General features: G+C 37.6%; 1 pseudogene; it reads right to left on the bottom strand.

Moving 5' to 3' along the window:
* Positions 1-4,898: 4,898 nt before the first annotated feature.
* Positions 4,899-15,397, bottom strand: LOC110206988 (ubiquitin-conjugating enzyme E2 C pseudogene; annotated as a pseudogene).
* Between the last annotated feature and the right edge of the window lie 9 nt (positions 15,398-15,406).

Here is a 15,406-nt window from a genome sequence, read left to right as displayed (position 1 = left end):
GGTTTTGTACACACTATCCCATGAAATGTTGGCTCTGCCTCATTCTACCAGGAAAATCCTGCCACATGTCATACTACTGGTTGTATACTTCATTGAGTCCCCCTTAACTCAAAGACATATGCTAAAAACCTTCATCAGATTATTAGAAATTAATCAGCAACACCAATATACCCACTGTTGACATCTTCCATCTTCCTCAGTTAAGGCAACAGCAGCCTTTTTTTTTTTCTGGATGCAGACTTCCTTCTCTTCAACCCAATAAACTTAGTTTTCCTCTTACTCAATCCCAAGGAGTATTTGCAAACTATAAACTCTAGGGATTTTCTATTCATAGCAAAGTGTGTACATGGGGGGAGAAGAATCATTACCTTGTCTATTGGTGTGACACAAGAACTCAGAGCCCCTCTTCTTCTCCCTTCTGAGTTGTAGGTAAATGGCATATGAGACATGCTGAGGTCTCATCCTCATGATCTCTGTCTCCCACCCCCTTCAATTCCCAAAACTTTTTCAGGTACATGAATTTAATTTGGATCTCTTTAATTTTTCATATAGGAAAATGTGTGAGGTCATCTCTTATAAAGTACAAATGTTACATTCTCCTTGTCCTGCCCAAGTGGCCAGAGAAGAATGCATAGGCTCCCCTAGGTAGGCACCATATCTCAATCTCCCCATTTACCTTTAATGCTGCCCATGCTTTTGACTCCCCCCCCCCCGCCATTATTAGCTGGCTCCCAAACTTTCTGGATAGAGTACAGCCACCATGTTTCCTTTTACTTCCTCCAAATAAGCTTGTTGTTGATTCTAAAGAAGGTATGCCCATTACATATAGAGTAGAGATTCATGCATTCAGCAAGGAGTTTACTTCTTAGGTCCATTCCATTTCTGAGGCGCTGTGAATCTGTGAGAGGTCAAATGGAATGGTAACTCAGTAGCACTTTGTGCTGTGCTTTCTGCCAGGAAATTCTAACACAGCCTCCCTGAGGCATGAGCCTACAAACGAGAGTATTTACTTTGGATTATGCAATATGAAACTAGGACTGAGATGCCTGGAAAAGTCATATGGCTTTTCTAAATGCTTTCATTTCCACGTTTGTAACATTAACTCCCCTCCACGTAGGATCATGGGAACGTGTAACACGAATGAGTCTCTCTCTCTCTATCTAGGACCATTATTAGCTAGAGGATACCCCAGTGACCACCTACTCCTATCCTATCATTTGTGAAAAACTTAGAGTCAGAGAAATGAAGGGACCTGCCCAAGATAATAAAGCTAGTTAGTGGTACATCCTAGAAGAGAACCGTCTCCTGATTCCTCTCTGACATCATATAGTCAGAGATTTAGAACTGAAATGAACCTCAGAGGTCATCTAGTCCAATTTGTTCATACTGTAGATGAGTCAAGGGAGTTGCCCAATATCAAAAAGGAGAAAACTTTGTAGTCATAGTATAATAGCTACAGAATAAGAAGGACACTGAAAAGACCATGTAGCCCAGCATCCTCATTTTATGAATGAAGAAATGGAGACCCAGGGAGATTAAGTGATTTGCCCAAGGTCACACAGGTAAATACTCAAAGTGGGATTTGAACCCAAGCTCGCTGATGACAGGTGTAGTGGGCTTTGACAGAGGTACTATGCTTTGCCCCAGAGACAGAACTGGGACCAATGGGTAGAAAGCAACATGGCACAATGAAAACATTAGATTTGTAGTCAGAGGGCCTGAATTTGAATCCCATCTCATGCCATTTTGGTAGGTCTTGCCCTAATAGTATCCTGTTTGCCTTTGGATGAAGCTCTTGACCTTTTTGACCTGGGCCTCAGTTTCCTCATCTCTAAAATGACTAGACCTCTGAATTCTCTTTCAGCTTTAACTCTATGATCTTTGAAGTATGAAACAGGCAGATTTACACTTGACGTGAAAAAAAAATCAGAACTAGTAAATGAAACCAGAATTTGTTATGTTCTTATGGAAGAGGCACACATAGATTCAAAAAACATTGCTTCACAAATACAAATCATGGAATGAATGCTTAGATAGCATGTTGGTTTTTTTTTTCCTGAAAAAGGTGGGGATTTTAGTGGACTACAGGCTCAATATGAATAAACAGTGTGATATGGCAATCTAAGATGCTAATGTCACATGGTAACAGATAGCCGAGGTGATCAGAACCAGAACAATTTGCACTACGAAAACAATGATGTAAAAACAAACAGCTTTGAAAGACAAGAATTCTGATCAATTAAATAACCAACCTTATTTCCAGAGGACCAAAGATGAAGTATATTAACCACCTCCTAACAAAGAAATATAGATTTTACAATGAGACATTATTGGACATGGCCATCATGGAATTTTGTTTTGATTAACTATGCCTATTTGTTATGAGAGTTTTATTTTTCTTTTTCAATACTATTAAGGGTGGGGGAGGGGCAGATAAGGAGAAAATGTATATTCCTTAATTTTAAAAGATTTAGTAAAAAAGGCTAATGTCATTTCAAGTGAGGCATAGCTTCCAGGAATAAGGAAATTAAAACAACGTCATGCTCTGTTCTGGTCAGACTACATATGAAGTACCATGTTCAGTTCTGGCACCTGGCACCTCCGTTTAGGAAAGATATGGCTAAGTCTGAGGGCATCCAGAGAAGAGCAACCAGAATGGTAGGTGATGTCACAGTTTGTTGCTGGCCTCATATTCAACAACTTGGCAGTTTGGTGGAACCTGCTCAAGCTTGTGTTCTGCAGGCGTTGCCTTAAAATCCCACGGTCACCTCCATGTCATATTGAGATAGCAGACTTTTGTGGACCATAAAAGGATGAGTTCTAATCATGATAAACAAATGAAAGAAAATAGATGGATGATCCAGGTGTATCTTTGGTGCCCTAGAAAGGCCTCCAGTGCATTTGATGAATTAAATAGGGAAGATATACAGAAGGACATGGACAAGAGTTACATGTTATAGAAGTCTGAAGTATTTGAGGTCTGTACTGGTGGACAAAGTATCCACACTTAGAAGATTACAAATCCATGTAAATATTTATATATACCCTTCTGTTGCCATATTCCAGCCATTAATCTGATCCCTCAAAATCTCTATGATACTTGTAAAGTCATCCTTGTGTTAAGATTTCTACTTTGGTTCACTGTCACAGTATTATGGCAAAAAGGTGGAAACCAATTATTTACCCAAAATGTAAGCAATGGTTGAGTAAATCAAGAGTAGATGAACATGCTATAATACTATTGTACCACCAAAAACCTGGGAAAATTCAAAGAATATAGGAGACATATAAAGTGAAATACGATAAAAGCAAGTCTAAAGAACAATATACACACTAACTATACCTGTGAAAGTGAAGAAACCATTATGTAGCATTAAAACTCAAGTTAAATACGATGGGTTACATTGAGACAATCTTGCCAAAGTTGAAAATGCAAGCTTCCTCCTTTAAAAAAAACCATGATAAATTATAAATTTGGCTGAATGTTCAATTAATCACAGTCACTCTTTTGTGCTATTCTGCTTAAGTGTTTTTTTTTATTATTATGTCCCCATTTCTTCTTGGTTTGCATATTCACCTGTTTTGTTAAAAAGAAAATATTGCTGCCCCACAGATAGCCAAAGTAATTTTTTGCGTCTTACCTTGCAAATTTATGTATATACGCATGAGGCTATGAGGGCTGTTTCTCTCTCTTCTTGGATAGTTTCCTTCCCCCCCCTTTTTTTTAGTGAGGCAATTGGGGTTAAGTGACTTGCCCAAGGTCACACAGCTAGTACGGGTCAAGTGTTTGGTCTGAGACCAGATTTGAATTCAGGTCCTCCTGACTTTAGGGCCAGTGTGCTATCCACTGCGCCACCTAGCTGCCCCTTGGATAGTTTCCTGTATATTCTTTGACCTGTCTATTGATATTCTTTCTATGTATATCTTGTTGGTAGTTAATAATAATAGCTAATAGTGGTTACTGCGTGCCAGATACTGTGCTACGTGTTTTACAATGATTATCTCACTTGATCCTTACAACAACCCAAGGAGGTAGGTACTATTATAATACCCATTTTATAGATGAAGAAACTGAATCAAAGGTTGTGACTTTCACTGGATCACAGAGTTAGTAAATATCTGAAAGTGGATTTGAACTCAGGTCTTCCTGTCTCCAGGCCCTATGCCACCTAGCTGCCTCTTTATTTGTTTATATGTTATCTCTCAAATTGGACTGTGAGCTCCTGAAGAGCAGGGATTTTTTTTTTTTTGCCTTTCTCTGTATCCTCATTGCTTATCATAGGGCCTAGCATATGGCAAGCACTTAATAAATGTTTGTTGATTGATTAATTGATTATAACTTCAAAGATCAAAGGGTAGCATATGCTGAGTTGAAGGAGCTTAGAAATTATGCTTGACTCTATTGTTGGCTAGCTTGCCTATCCTTTTGAATTACCATAGTGCAAACCATGTGTCCCCTGCAAGTCCTCACTTGATGAATCACTGATACTATTGCAGATAGCAAACACTCTACCTTCAACATACTTGTAATTGGGAAGGCAAAAGTCAAGTGAAAAAAAAATCCCTTACCCTACTAAATATATACTAGAAAAGCTGGCATGGTATTATAATCATTCAGACAAGAACAAGGTAGGTTAAGAAAACACCAAAACTGTGTTTTTACAAATGTGAAATACACACATCAAAAGAAATATTTTTTTAAAACAACAAAATTTTATTTATACATTAATTTGTGGGCTGGACTAGAGTTTAAGGGAAAAAAAGAAGAAAAGGAAAATGGTCTATGAAACAGAGTCCTGTACAGAAAAGAGGAGGACAGGTTATGAGGACGGGAGAAGATAGACGCACACACATACACATACATACAAAATGAAGGAAGGTAGGCTCGGCAGCCAGGGTCAGGGCTCTTGTCTCATCACCTGCTTCATGTAGGTTTCCAGAACGTACTTTTTAAAGGCTGTGGGGTTTGTCCAAAGTTCAGCAGCATGTGGGTTCAGTGGGCTGTCAATGTTGGGTTCTCCCAGCAGGCTCTGGATAGATAACAGGATGGTCTTGACGTCATACAGAGCTGACCACTTGCCATTGAGGATGTCCAAACAGATATTGCCTTGGATATCCACCTTAGGATGGTAACAAGGTATGACAAATTTCGCAATGGAAGCATTATATGGGGAATTCCAGGGACAGCTTGTAACTTAGGTCTTCATATACTGTCCCAGCTGCTCCATGGATGGTCCCAACCCACTTGAAGAGATTGTCTGACTCTGGGAAGGCTGAAATTCCTTTGTCTCCAGAGAAATATAATGTAACCTCTTGCCCACCCCAGGCTCTCTCCCCTTACAGGCAGCAGAGGCGGCACTGGCAGCTGCCAGGTCGCAGTTCTGCGAGGCTATGGGACACTGGAGATGACGGAAGAGAAACTCCCTGGTGGCAACCGCCAAAAGAAATATTTCTTAAAAAGATTAGTGTGAAAATCTCACAACAGTGGCCATTTTTGCTTCTCAGCAAATTTCTCATTTTCTTCTACTATTAATAAGAAATCAACCCATCCTATCTCATTTGTCAATGTGTTTGAAAAAGAAGTTGTTTTATTTTCAAAGTTATAATCAATAATCTCAAAAATAGAAAATACATTTGGAAACAAGACAATGTACTTCTTGTTAAGGGGAGCTCTGGGATCATGGTAGAGAAAACCAATGAAGGTGTTCCAAGTCAAGCTCAGTAGCAGAGATTGTATTTATTTGTCCCTTTGAGTAGCAATCTTGAGCTTACTCTCCCTACCCCAAGGCCCGTTATGAAACAAGGCAGTGAAGGCTGTCTGGATTTAATTGAGGAAGAAATAATAACCTATAGCCTGATCTGCTATGGGTGACATTTGCCCTGTTCACTAGGGAGCAGCTCTTTAAAGGGTTTTGAGAAACAGCAGCCAAGTACAAGAATTTAATAGCTGCTCAGAAACATTTGGGATGATCCAGACATACGACCATGCTGTAAAACAAAAAATTAAATCAAAATGGAGTTAATGTTAAGCCTTATGTTCCGATAATGCCTTGGTTAGATAGAGAATTGTGTCTTACTTTTGTCTTTATTTGTAAGAGCTATAGATATACTTCCTTTCATTATTTAAAAAAAATTACACTATCTATCAAAATAGAGAGCAACATGACATAGTGAATAGAGAGCCAGCCTCAGAGATAAGTATTGCATCCAATACATCCTAGCTGTGTGATTATGGGAAATCACTTAACCTCTCAGTGTTTTAGGTAACTGTGAGACCTGCATTGGTAGATGAAATTCCTCAACTTCAACTCAAGCTCCCTATACCAATGAAATCACAGGCCCTATTCCTATTTTCATATAAGTAAGTATGAGTGTCATTTTCTGCAACTTTTTTCCCTCCAATTTATCCAGTTTGGGCAATAATCTCACCCGTGGACCATCTCCTTGAAATTATGTTTGCCAGTCTAATTTTTTAAAATAAAAGGCTATATATGAATGTGTATATACACAAGTATATGTATAATGAGACTGCATGCTATAGTAGAATGAATATAAACACAGTCAGTAAGTAGAAGACATGGTTTCACATTCCAATGATGCCACTAATTAACTATGTGACTTTGGGCAAGTCATTACTTCTTTGGATGTCAGTTCCCTTTCCTATAAAATGAAGAAATCAAACTGAATGGTTTGTAAGGTCTCTTCCAGTTCAAAAATATGATGATTCTTTGCTGTGCTCTGAGGCCATGTAAGTGTAGATGTTCACCTACTGAAACTTAAAACTGTTGGTATAACATCAAGGTTGAAAAATGAAAGTGAATGAAATTCAGCCATGGGGGTCTTTACCTCCTGCAGTCTTTCCTTTTCCTTGATTTTCTTACAATTCCTTTTCACATTCTAGGAATTGTTCATAGATTTATAGTTCATATGTCATACCTCTAAAGGTGAAAGGAAATTTAGAATCTCTTCGTTTTATAGATGAGGTACCCAGGGAGTTAAGTGACTTGCCCAACATCCACAGGGGTTTTTTTTCTAATTCAACCCATTCCTATCAGTATGCTTAGTAAATACAAGGAAGACTTTGTGTGAGGCAAAACAAGATAGCAAGTCAAAACAATAATCATGGTTCTCAAGTTTACATTCAATTGCAGGATATGACACATAAACAGATAAACTTATATGTGATCATCTGAAGATGGGAAGGAAGAGAATATTAACAACAAAAAGCATCAGGAAAGGCTTTTTATAGTGGTGGCACATCACCTGAGTGATGAAGGTATCTGAAGATTCTTAGTGGGGCAGATAAGGTAGATATGCCTTCTAGACATAGGAAATAGGCATACAAAGGCAGGGAGGTAGATGATGAAGCACCGAATTCATGGGAAATGGGCAAGTTTTTGTTATAATATAGAATGCATGAAAGAGATAAAAGTTCAATGAATTCTGAAAAGTAGGTTGGAGCCTGCCCGCAATAGCTAAAACATTAAGCCTGGAATTCTTTCTTAATATAGGGAATCTAGGGTTTGAGAGGTTTGTGTATTCTTAGATAGACCACAAACTAAATCAGTAATTCTGTCTCTTGCTTAGCTATATGGTCACTCAGCTCCAAGTTTTTAATCTTGTAGACATGGAAATTTTTTTTTCTTCCAAAGCATTTTAAAACCAGTCTATTCATCATGATAACACATGCCCTATACCTACATTTCCCTTCCAAGGCTCTGGGTCTATCTGTTACAGGAAGTGATGTAAATAATGAATGTGGAGTCTAGAAATCAAGGGTAAATATCATAGTAAATTTTCATTTTTATGTAATGCTGCAGAGCAATGAGCGAGGCAGGCACAAAATCACAACCGAAAAAGAATAGGTTCTTATGGGTAAATTAAATTCCCTAGAGTTATAAAATGTAGGAAGGATTTCCAATTTTAAGAGAATTCATTTTTTTCTGTGTTGAACATATGACTTTCTGCTATTATGCTCAAGGGAGGTCGTGGACAAGTTGGATAGGCATGGATAGGCTGCTATCAGCAACATAGGAAAGAACATCCGAATGGGTGAGATCACAGATCCACCGGAGTCTATTGCTATTTTTGAGAATCAGTAGGACATAGGGGATAGGGCACAGGAAGACTACCTTGAGCATTACTAATTGTATCTCCCTGTTTATTTCACTGTCCTTTGGTTTCCTCTTCTACAAAATGGGTGGAGGAAGTGACATAGGGAGAGGAGAGACCTCTAACATACCTAGCTTTAAGCCTATGATATTATCGTTATTTTTGATGGACTAAAATCCACTCTATTTTAATTTAATATGTAAAGATGGAGAAGGAAAGGATGCAGGGGAAAGTTCTGTCACCTACAAATGACCATAATCCAATGTAAAACTTGTAGGTGACAGAGCAATATCATCTGCATCATTTCCTTTTCCATCCTCACATACTAAATTAAAATATAACGGATTTCAGTCAGTTAAGCAGTTTCATTTGATGCCTGTTTCAGTTATTGAAAAATGAGGTGGGAGAAGATGATGATGAAAGGAGAGCTAAAGAACCTGGTGAATCAGATCAGGCCATTAAAAGGCAAACAATTCTTTTTAAGGTGACTTCTTTCCACCACAAAACCCTTCTTCTCTGGCAGAGAGTGAGAAATAAAATGACTGTAACCCTACAGGGAAGTCCCTGGGGAAGCTGCTGCCTCTGCAGATAGACAGCTCAACTTCAGGGAGGCTTCACAGTCTTCAGACAAGCAACTGAACCCTGGGGAAGGAGACCAATTGTATAGAGGGAATGTAGGTTGCACAAAAGCAAGGCATTTAGCTTGTCCTTGCTGGAGAGAAAAGAAAAAAATATATTCAGCAAGGTTTGCAGCAGATTCTATCAGCTAAAGCAAACTTAGAAAGTAAAACTATTGTTCTAAGAGAAATGAAAACATTTCTAGCAAATAAAATAAAACACATCATTCTTCTGATCTCTAATCCTCACTGTTTGGTCTTGGCTTCCAGTGGCTAGTGATCAACATTCTGGTGGCCATTAATAGCATTCTCCCACAATACAAACTGGTATTTATAAAGCACTTTAAGACTTGCAAAATGGTTTGCAATCTGGGTCTCACAACCAGCCTGTGAGGTAGGTACCTCAGGCATTATCACTGAGGCTCAGTAAAGTGTTTTTCTTCTGGTTGTATAAGTAGTCATGGGTGCATGATTTGAACAGAGCTCAGGCCTCATTGGAGAGATGAGGGAAAGGACTATAGTTAATGGGGAAGGTGTGGCCAAGGAGGGGTTTTGATGGTGTAGAAATACAGATATGTTTGTAGGCAGCAAGGAAGCAGCCAGAAGACAGGGAGAGATTGAAGAAAAGGGAGAGAATGGAGATGTTAGAGGGGGGCAATCTGTTTGAGGAGAAGGGATGAAATGGGCTCACTTTGCTTGTGGAGGGGTTTGCTTTGACCAGGAAAAGGATGACCTATTCACATAAGATGGGAGTGAAGAGGAAACAGTGGTAGAAGGCATCTCAGTGATGTGAGATGAGAAGGGGAGAAGGTGCAGTTCTCTGAAAATAGCCTCAATTTATTAAATAAAATTTGAGTCAAGGTTCTCAGCTGAGAGAGTGGGGGCAGGGGAAAGTTTGAGAAGGGATGAAAAGATTTAGAAGAGCTGTGATGGTGAATGGGATAGTGAGTTAATTAGAGAGCTATAAAAGCATTGCTCTGCAGCAGTGAGGGCTCAGTTGAGGTCATGTAACATTAATTTGTAGTGGACCCCGACAGCATGGTTTCACGATTTTCTCCACTTTTGTTCAGCCACATGTGAGCCTTCAGGAGTGAAGGCAATGGATGGTGAGAGTGAAAAATGGGAATAATAATCCTAAAGGAGCAACCTCACAGGGTCATTATGAAAGTCAAACAAATTAGTATACGTAAACCATTCTATGAAATTTAAAGTACAATATAAATATCAGATATGATTATTACTGAATATCCTGGAAGATGTCTTTTGGTTCTTTAATTTTTTTTTGTGGCTATAAGTGCCACACACACACTCTTGTCTTCTTCTATCCTGCTTTCTAATCACATTACCAACCTACATCCTTTTCTGGAGGGTTTTAGGAGTCAGCTAGGTGGTGTGCAGTGGGTAGAGTCCTGGATTTGGATTTAAGAAGACTTGAGATCAAATTTGGCCTCAGATGCTTTCATTTTACAGAGGACCAAACTGAGGGCCAAAGAGGAGAAGTTACTTGTGTAATTAGTTACTACCAGTAAGTAGTAAATTGAAGAAATTGGTTTTAACCCAGTTGTTTGGATTCAAAATTTACTGATTTTTTCTACTCTACTGTGCTGTCTTCCATTAATCATTCTCTTTATGTACATATGCTTTCCAGAATTCCCCTTTGGGTTTGGTTTTAATTTTTAAATCTCTCTGAAAACTACTGATTTCACAGAGGATGAATTTTTTCTTAAATTGCAATAACAAGTCTAGCATGGCTATAAAAAGTGACCTTTTTCTCAGAAAAAATAAAGCAATTCAATAGCTTACATTTATATAGCTCTTTTAGGTTTGCCAAGCTTTTGCCATGTATTATTTGATCCTCGGTGGAAGTATGCCAATTCTCTAGCTTCTGTAAATTCAGGAAGCTGTTGTTTTCCCCTCTTTCAGATAAGGTAATGATTGTTTCTGACAAAAAAACAAATGTGAGAACTGAGAATAGGGAAGCAGTATAGTGGCCATTCTTCTAGAAGAAATGGCCGTTTCTGTTTCTACTCCAGATTTTGATACACTGCAGTTTTTGACACTGCAGTCAGGGTTGGCATGCAATGTCAGCACAAGATATACAACGTAGTAGTGAAGAGTTGCTCTCTGAATGTGGACCTCAGGAACTTCAGCAGCACTGACGAGCCCTTTCCAGAAGAGAAGATAGCTAACTCAGAGGACAAGCATGGAATTAATTTATTACCAAACCGGTTGAAATGTGAGAGAGAAAATAGACATTAATGCTTGTTTTCCTAATTTACCAGGAAGTTGAGGTCCCGCTTTGGTCAAATAAATCACTCCCAAAGGCAAAATGAGACCAAAATTCCATCCTACGTTACACTCCACCTTTCTAAAGCAGCAGAAAATGATAATCAGTATTGTCCTTCATCTTGCTTGGTCAAAACAATATTTGATTTCAAAACATTTATAGCTACACTTTTTGTAGTGGCAAAAAACTGGAAACAATGTAAATGTCCATGGATTGAGAAATGGCTAAATAAGTTGTGCTACAAAGTATTAAAATGCTATAAGAAATGATAGATATGAAGAATATAGAGAAATATAAGTAGACACAAACTGATACAAAGTGAAGTAAATAGAACTTGAAAAACAAAATATATAATGTCTATGAAAATGTAAAATCAAAGGCAGAATGACAAAAAAACACAACTGAACACAATGAAATTATAACGACCAAGCTTGGTTCCCCAAAAGAGATGAGAATGCAGTTCTCTCTTTGATCTGCAGAGGTAAGGGTCTATATAATTGGATAATGTGTTGGTTAGCTTTACTGAACCATTTTTAAAAAATCTTTATTATGAGGGATGTCTTTCTAAAGGAGGAAGAAGGAAGGAATATGTTGGTAAAGGAAAATTATGTAAGACCAAAAAATCAGGAGCAGCTAGGTGGTGCAGTGGATTGGAGCACCGGCCCTTGATTAAGGAGGACCTGAGTTCAAATCCCGCTCAGACACATAATCACTAGCTGTGTGACCCTGGGCAAGTCACTTAACCCTATTGCTTAGTCCCCCTCTCCCCCCAAAAATCAATAAAAATTTAAAATTTTTAAAGATATTTTACTCTTTTCATCTAGCTCTTAGCAATGATCTCCACATTTGTTGTGTATTGCTTTAAGAACTGACTGGGTCCACTATAACAATAGCTTTTTTAAAATTGGAGTCTATAAACAGCAAAAACAAATGAAATAATGTCTGTAAAGTGCTTTGTCAGCTTTAATAGCTTATACCATAGTGGAGAAAGTGCTGGACTGAGAGGTCAAGTAGACCTTAGATCAAATCTAACATGTGACACTTAAATACATGTGCAACCATGGTGGGCAATTCACTTAACTTCTTGGAGCCTCAGTTTTCTTTTTGGGAAATCAGGATGACTAAGTCTATTGTACCCACCTCAAAAGGGTTATTGTGAATATCAAACAAGATAGCATTTATAAAATATCCTGCAAACCTTTATGCACTATATTACTGTTACCTATTATTATTGTATCCTCTAATAGTCTATAAATACCCTGAGGGCAGGGTTATGGGTATTATCTCCCCAAATGCCTAATACATCCTCTGCCTATAGTAGGCGAGTAAATCATATTTGTTGAATCAATGAATGAATGAGGGGGAAAAACATGTTTCAAGTTGATATAATTTTTAAAATTATAAAATTATAATATGTATATTAATTAAATAATATTTATTATGTTAAATAATACATACTATTTAAATACTTTAAAAATTATATACTATATAAATATATATAGTTTGGAATTGGAGAATTATAATTTAAAATGCAGTCAGGATTAGAAATCATTCTGTGCTCCCTGACTTGGGAGATGCAGGGACAGCCCAATAGTTTGGCATTTTTTCTAGCTGAGAAGAAATTAGTCTGTTAGGCAGGTGTAATCTTCATGATTGCTAAATAGGAGTGAGAAAGGTTTCATCACTTATGTTGCTATATCGTGATTTTGGCATCTCATTTCCTCTTAGAATAATTTAGTATCTATATGACATGAACATATATTTGGAGATTGCCTTTCATGGTGATTTCTTGATAATCTAACTTTATTCTTTGAAAGAATCTTGATTTATATTTTTACCCTGCTGTCCATTATCATAACACTCAAAGGAACATGAAAAGTTCAGGTAATCATCTAGCTGGTTTGTCAAAAAGTAGCTAAACATCTTCATAGTTGAGACACAACATATTGAAGTGGAGAAAGCATCACATTTGGAGTCAGAAGACTTGAATTCAAATCCTGTTTTGCCGTTAAGAAGTTGGGTAGCTTGGGGCAGCTAAGTAGCACAATGGATAGAGCATCGGCCCTGAAGTCAGGAGGACCTGAGTTCAAATCTGGCCTCAGACCAAACATTTCACACTTACTAGCTGTGTGACCCTGGGCAAGTCACTTAACCCCAATTGCCTAAAAGCAAAAAAAAAATTTAAAAAAAAGAAGTTGGGTAGCCTTGGAGAGCTAGGTTATTAAATCTCTCAAAGCCTAAGTTTTCTTATTTGTAATTTGGGGGTAGTACTGTAGGATATATCTGTAGTATTTCCCTAATGAAAATCTAATGAGTAACCTATGTAAAATACTCTATAAACTTAAAGTTCTGTTGCAAGTTAATATTGTTATTCATAACCAATAATTTGATTTTTCAATGGCTATGTGATCTTATCACTGTACATATTCTTTCTAATAATACAGAATGATACCTGTTTATGGCTTCCTTTGCTTTATGCCTCTCATCCATCTGGGGGTGTGCTGGAGTCAACCCAAATCAGGTTGCAAAAATTGATTGTTAAATTTTCATTAGGCAAATGCTGCAAATTAAAACGATTTGTTGGGGGGTTTTTTTATTGTCTAAACTTTAAAAAGTGATGGAGAAAATGTTCATAATGCAGACTAAACCTAAAAGTATGTCTTGGCTACTTTTTTTGGAGATCCAGTTATTAAACATTTTCCTTCACATCACTGCTTGTCTTCTAGTAATTTCTCCTCTGTGGGTCCCTACACTGTTCTACAGGCCTTCACTAGTTCTCTTGGCATTGCAAGGTTACAAATGGTGCAAAGATCCATCTTTTTCACATCAATATGCTTCTTATGATACTACTATGCCTGTGAATCATATAATATCACAACCTCTGAAGAATTAAAGTTGTAGGCACTCCAATGGGCAAGAGATGAGCATCCAGTGGTGAAAATGATCAGAGTTTAACATTTTGCCAACTAAGAATTATGAAAGAGAAGGGCTATTACATGTATTACAAAAGACATGTAAAAGACCACCAGAAAAAAGTTTAATATAGCAGAATTGAGTGATAAGTGATGGATGATCAGTGTGTTCTATTTGTAACCAAATGCCAGTCACATAAAGACTATACAAATATAAGTTGCTGTAACCTGGACAATTATCTAAGTTATCCAAAGTTAAGCAGAATGCACAGAATCATAGAGACCCAACTTTGGTTTTATCCCTCTCTACTAGCCTATTTGGAAGAACTCAAAAGAGTCAGAGGACCTCAGTTCTGGTTCTGTCACCTATTACCTGTAGGATTTTATGTGCAGAATAAGAGGACTGGACGAATTGGCCTCCAAGGGTCCTTTCAGCTCTAAACCAGTCAATCCAATCTTATTTATCAATGTATCATCCTGCAATGAATTTATTTGACTTCTTTCCAGTGGCATAATTAACAATTTGGATCAGGTCATTTTTAAATACCTTCTTCTAAGACAAAATTATTCCAGTAATTAAACATTTGTTAAGTGCCTACTATGTGCTAGGTAATGTGCTAAGTGCTGGGTATACAAAGAAAGGTCAAAAGAATCGTCTTTGCTCATGAGGAACTAAAAATTATGTTAATGCGTAATCATGAAATGAAACAAAAAATGCAGAGAATGAAGATTTTTATTGAATTTTGTGTATAATCATGCCAGTTAAAATAATAAAATAGCTAAATATTGCATTACAAAAAAAGTTTTTTAAATGGATTAATACTTTTTCATTAAATTAACATAATGTCTTAGAGTTATTTACCGTAACAACAACAACAATCTCTTCTTTAGGTGCAGGGGAGCTGTCCAGTCATTATCAGGTGGCAGGAATTCTTGGGCCTGGATCTGAAGGTGACATCTCCTGGGAAGCTGCTGTTTTCTCTCTTCTCCCAGTTTGGGCTCTTCCCTTCTTCTGGAAACATGCTGCAGCTGGCCCAACTCAGAGGCATATTGCATCTCAGACTTCTTACTCTGTGGTTAATACCCAGAGATTGAATCTGTCCCAGGATCTGCAATCCATTATTGTCTGCTTTCCTTGAAATTACCTTTTCCACTCCATCCCTATATGACCTGCACTGAGACTGCCACCACAGTCCTGCTTTTGGTATGCCAGGTTTTCCTAGCTTTATATTGTTTTCATTCCACCAACTGATTAAATTAGCTATAAAAATAACACGGTATTTTGGAGGAGCTTATTTTAATGATATCCAACATGATGATCTTTGGTCATGTTTATATTTTATATTTTATAGTGCTACACACTAAAAAGGGGGTAAGATAGTAGATAGAGAGCTGGCTCAGGGGGAGGAAGATTTAATAATGAAATGAAACAAATTCAGGTTCAAGCCTCACCTCTTGCGGATCCTCATGTGATCGAC

This window comes from Phascolarctos cinereus, unplaced genomic scaffold (assembly GCF_003287225.1).
Source record: "Phascolarctos cinereus isolate Bilbo 61053 unplaced genomic scaffold, phaCin_HiC Scaffold_3;HRSCAF=262, whole genome shotgun sequence".
Lineage (NCBI taxonomy): Eukaryota > Metazoa > Chordata > Mammalia > Diprotodontia > Phascolarctidae > Phascolarctos > Phascolarctos cinereus.
The sequence above is the reverse complement of the archived record's forward strand: the minus strand, read 5'-3'. Positions and strand labels throughout refer to the sequence as shown.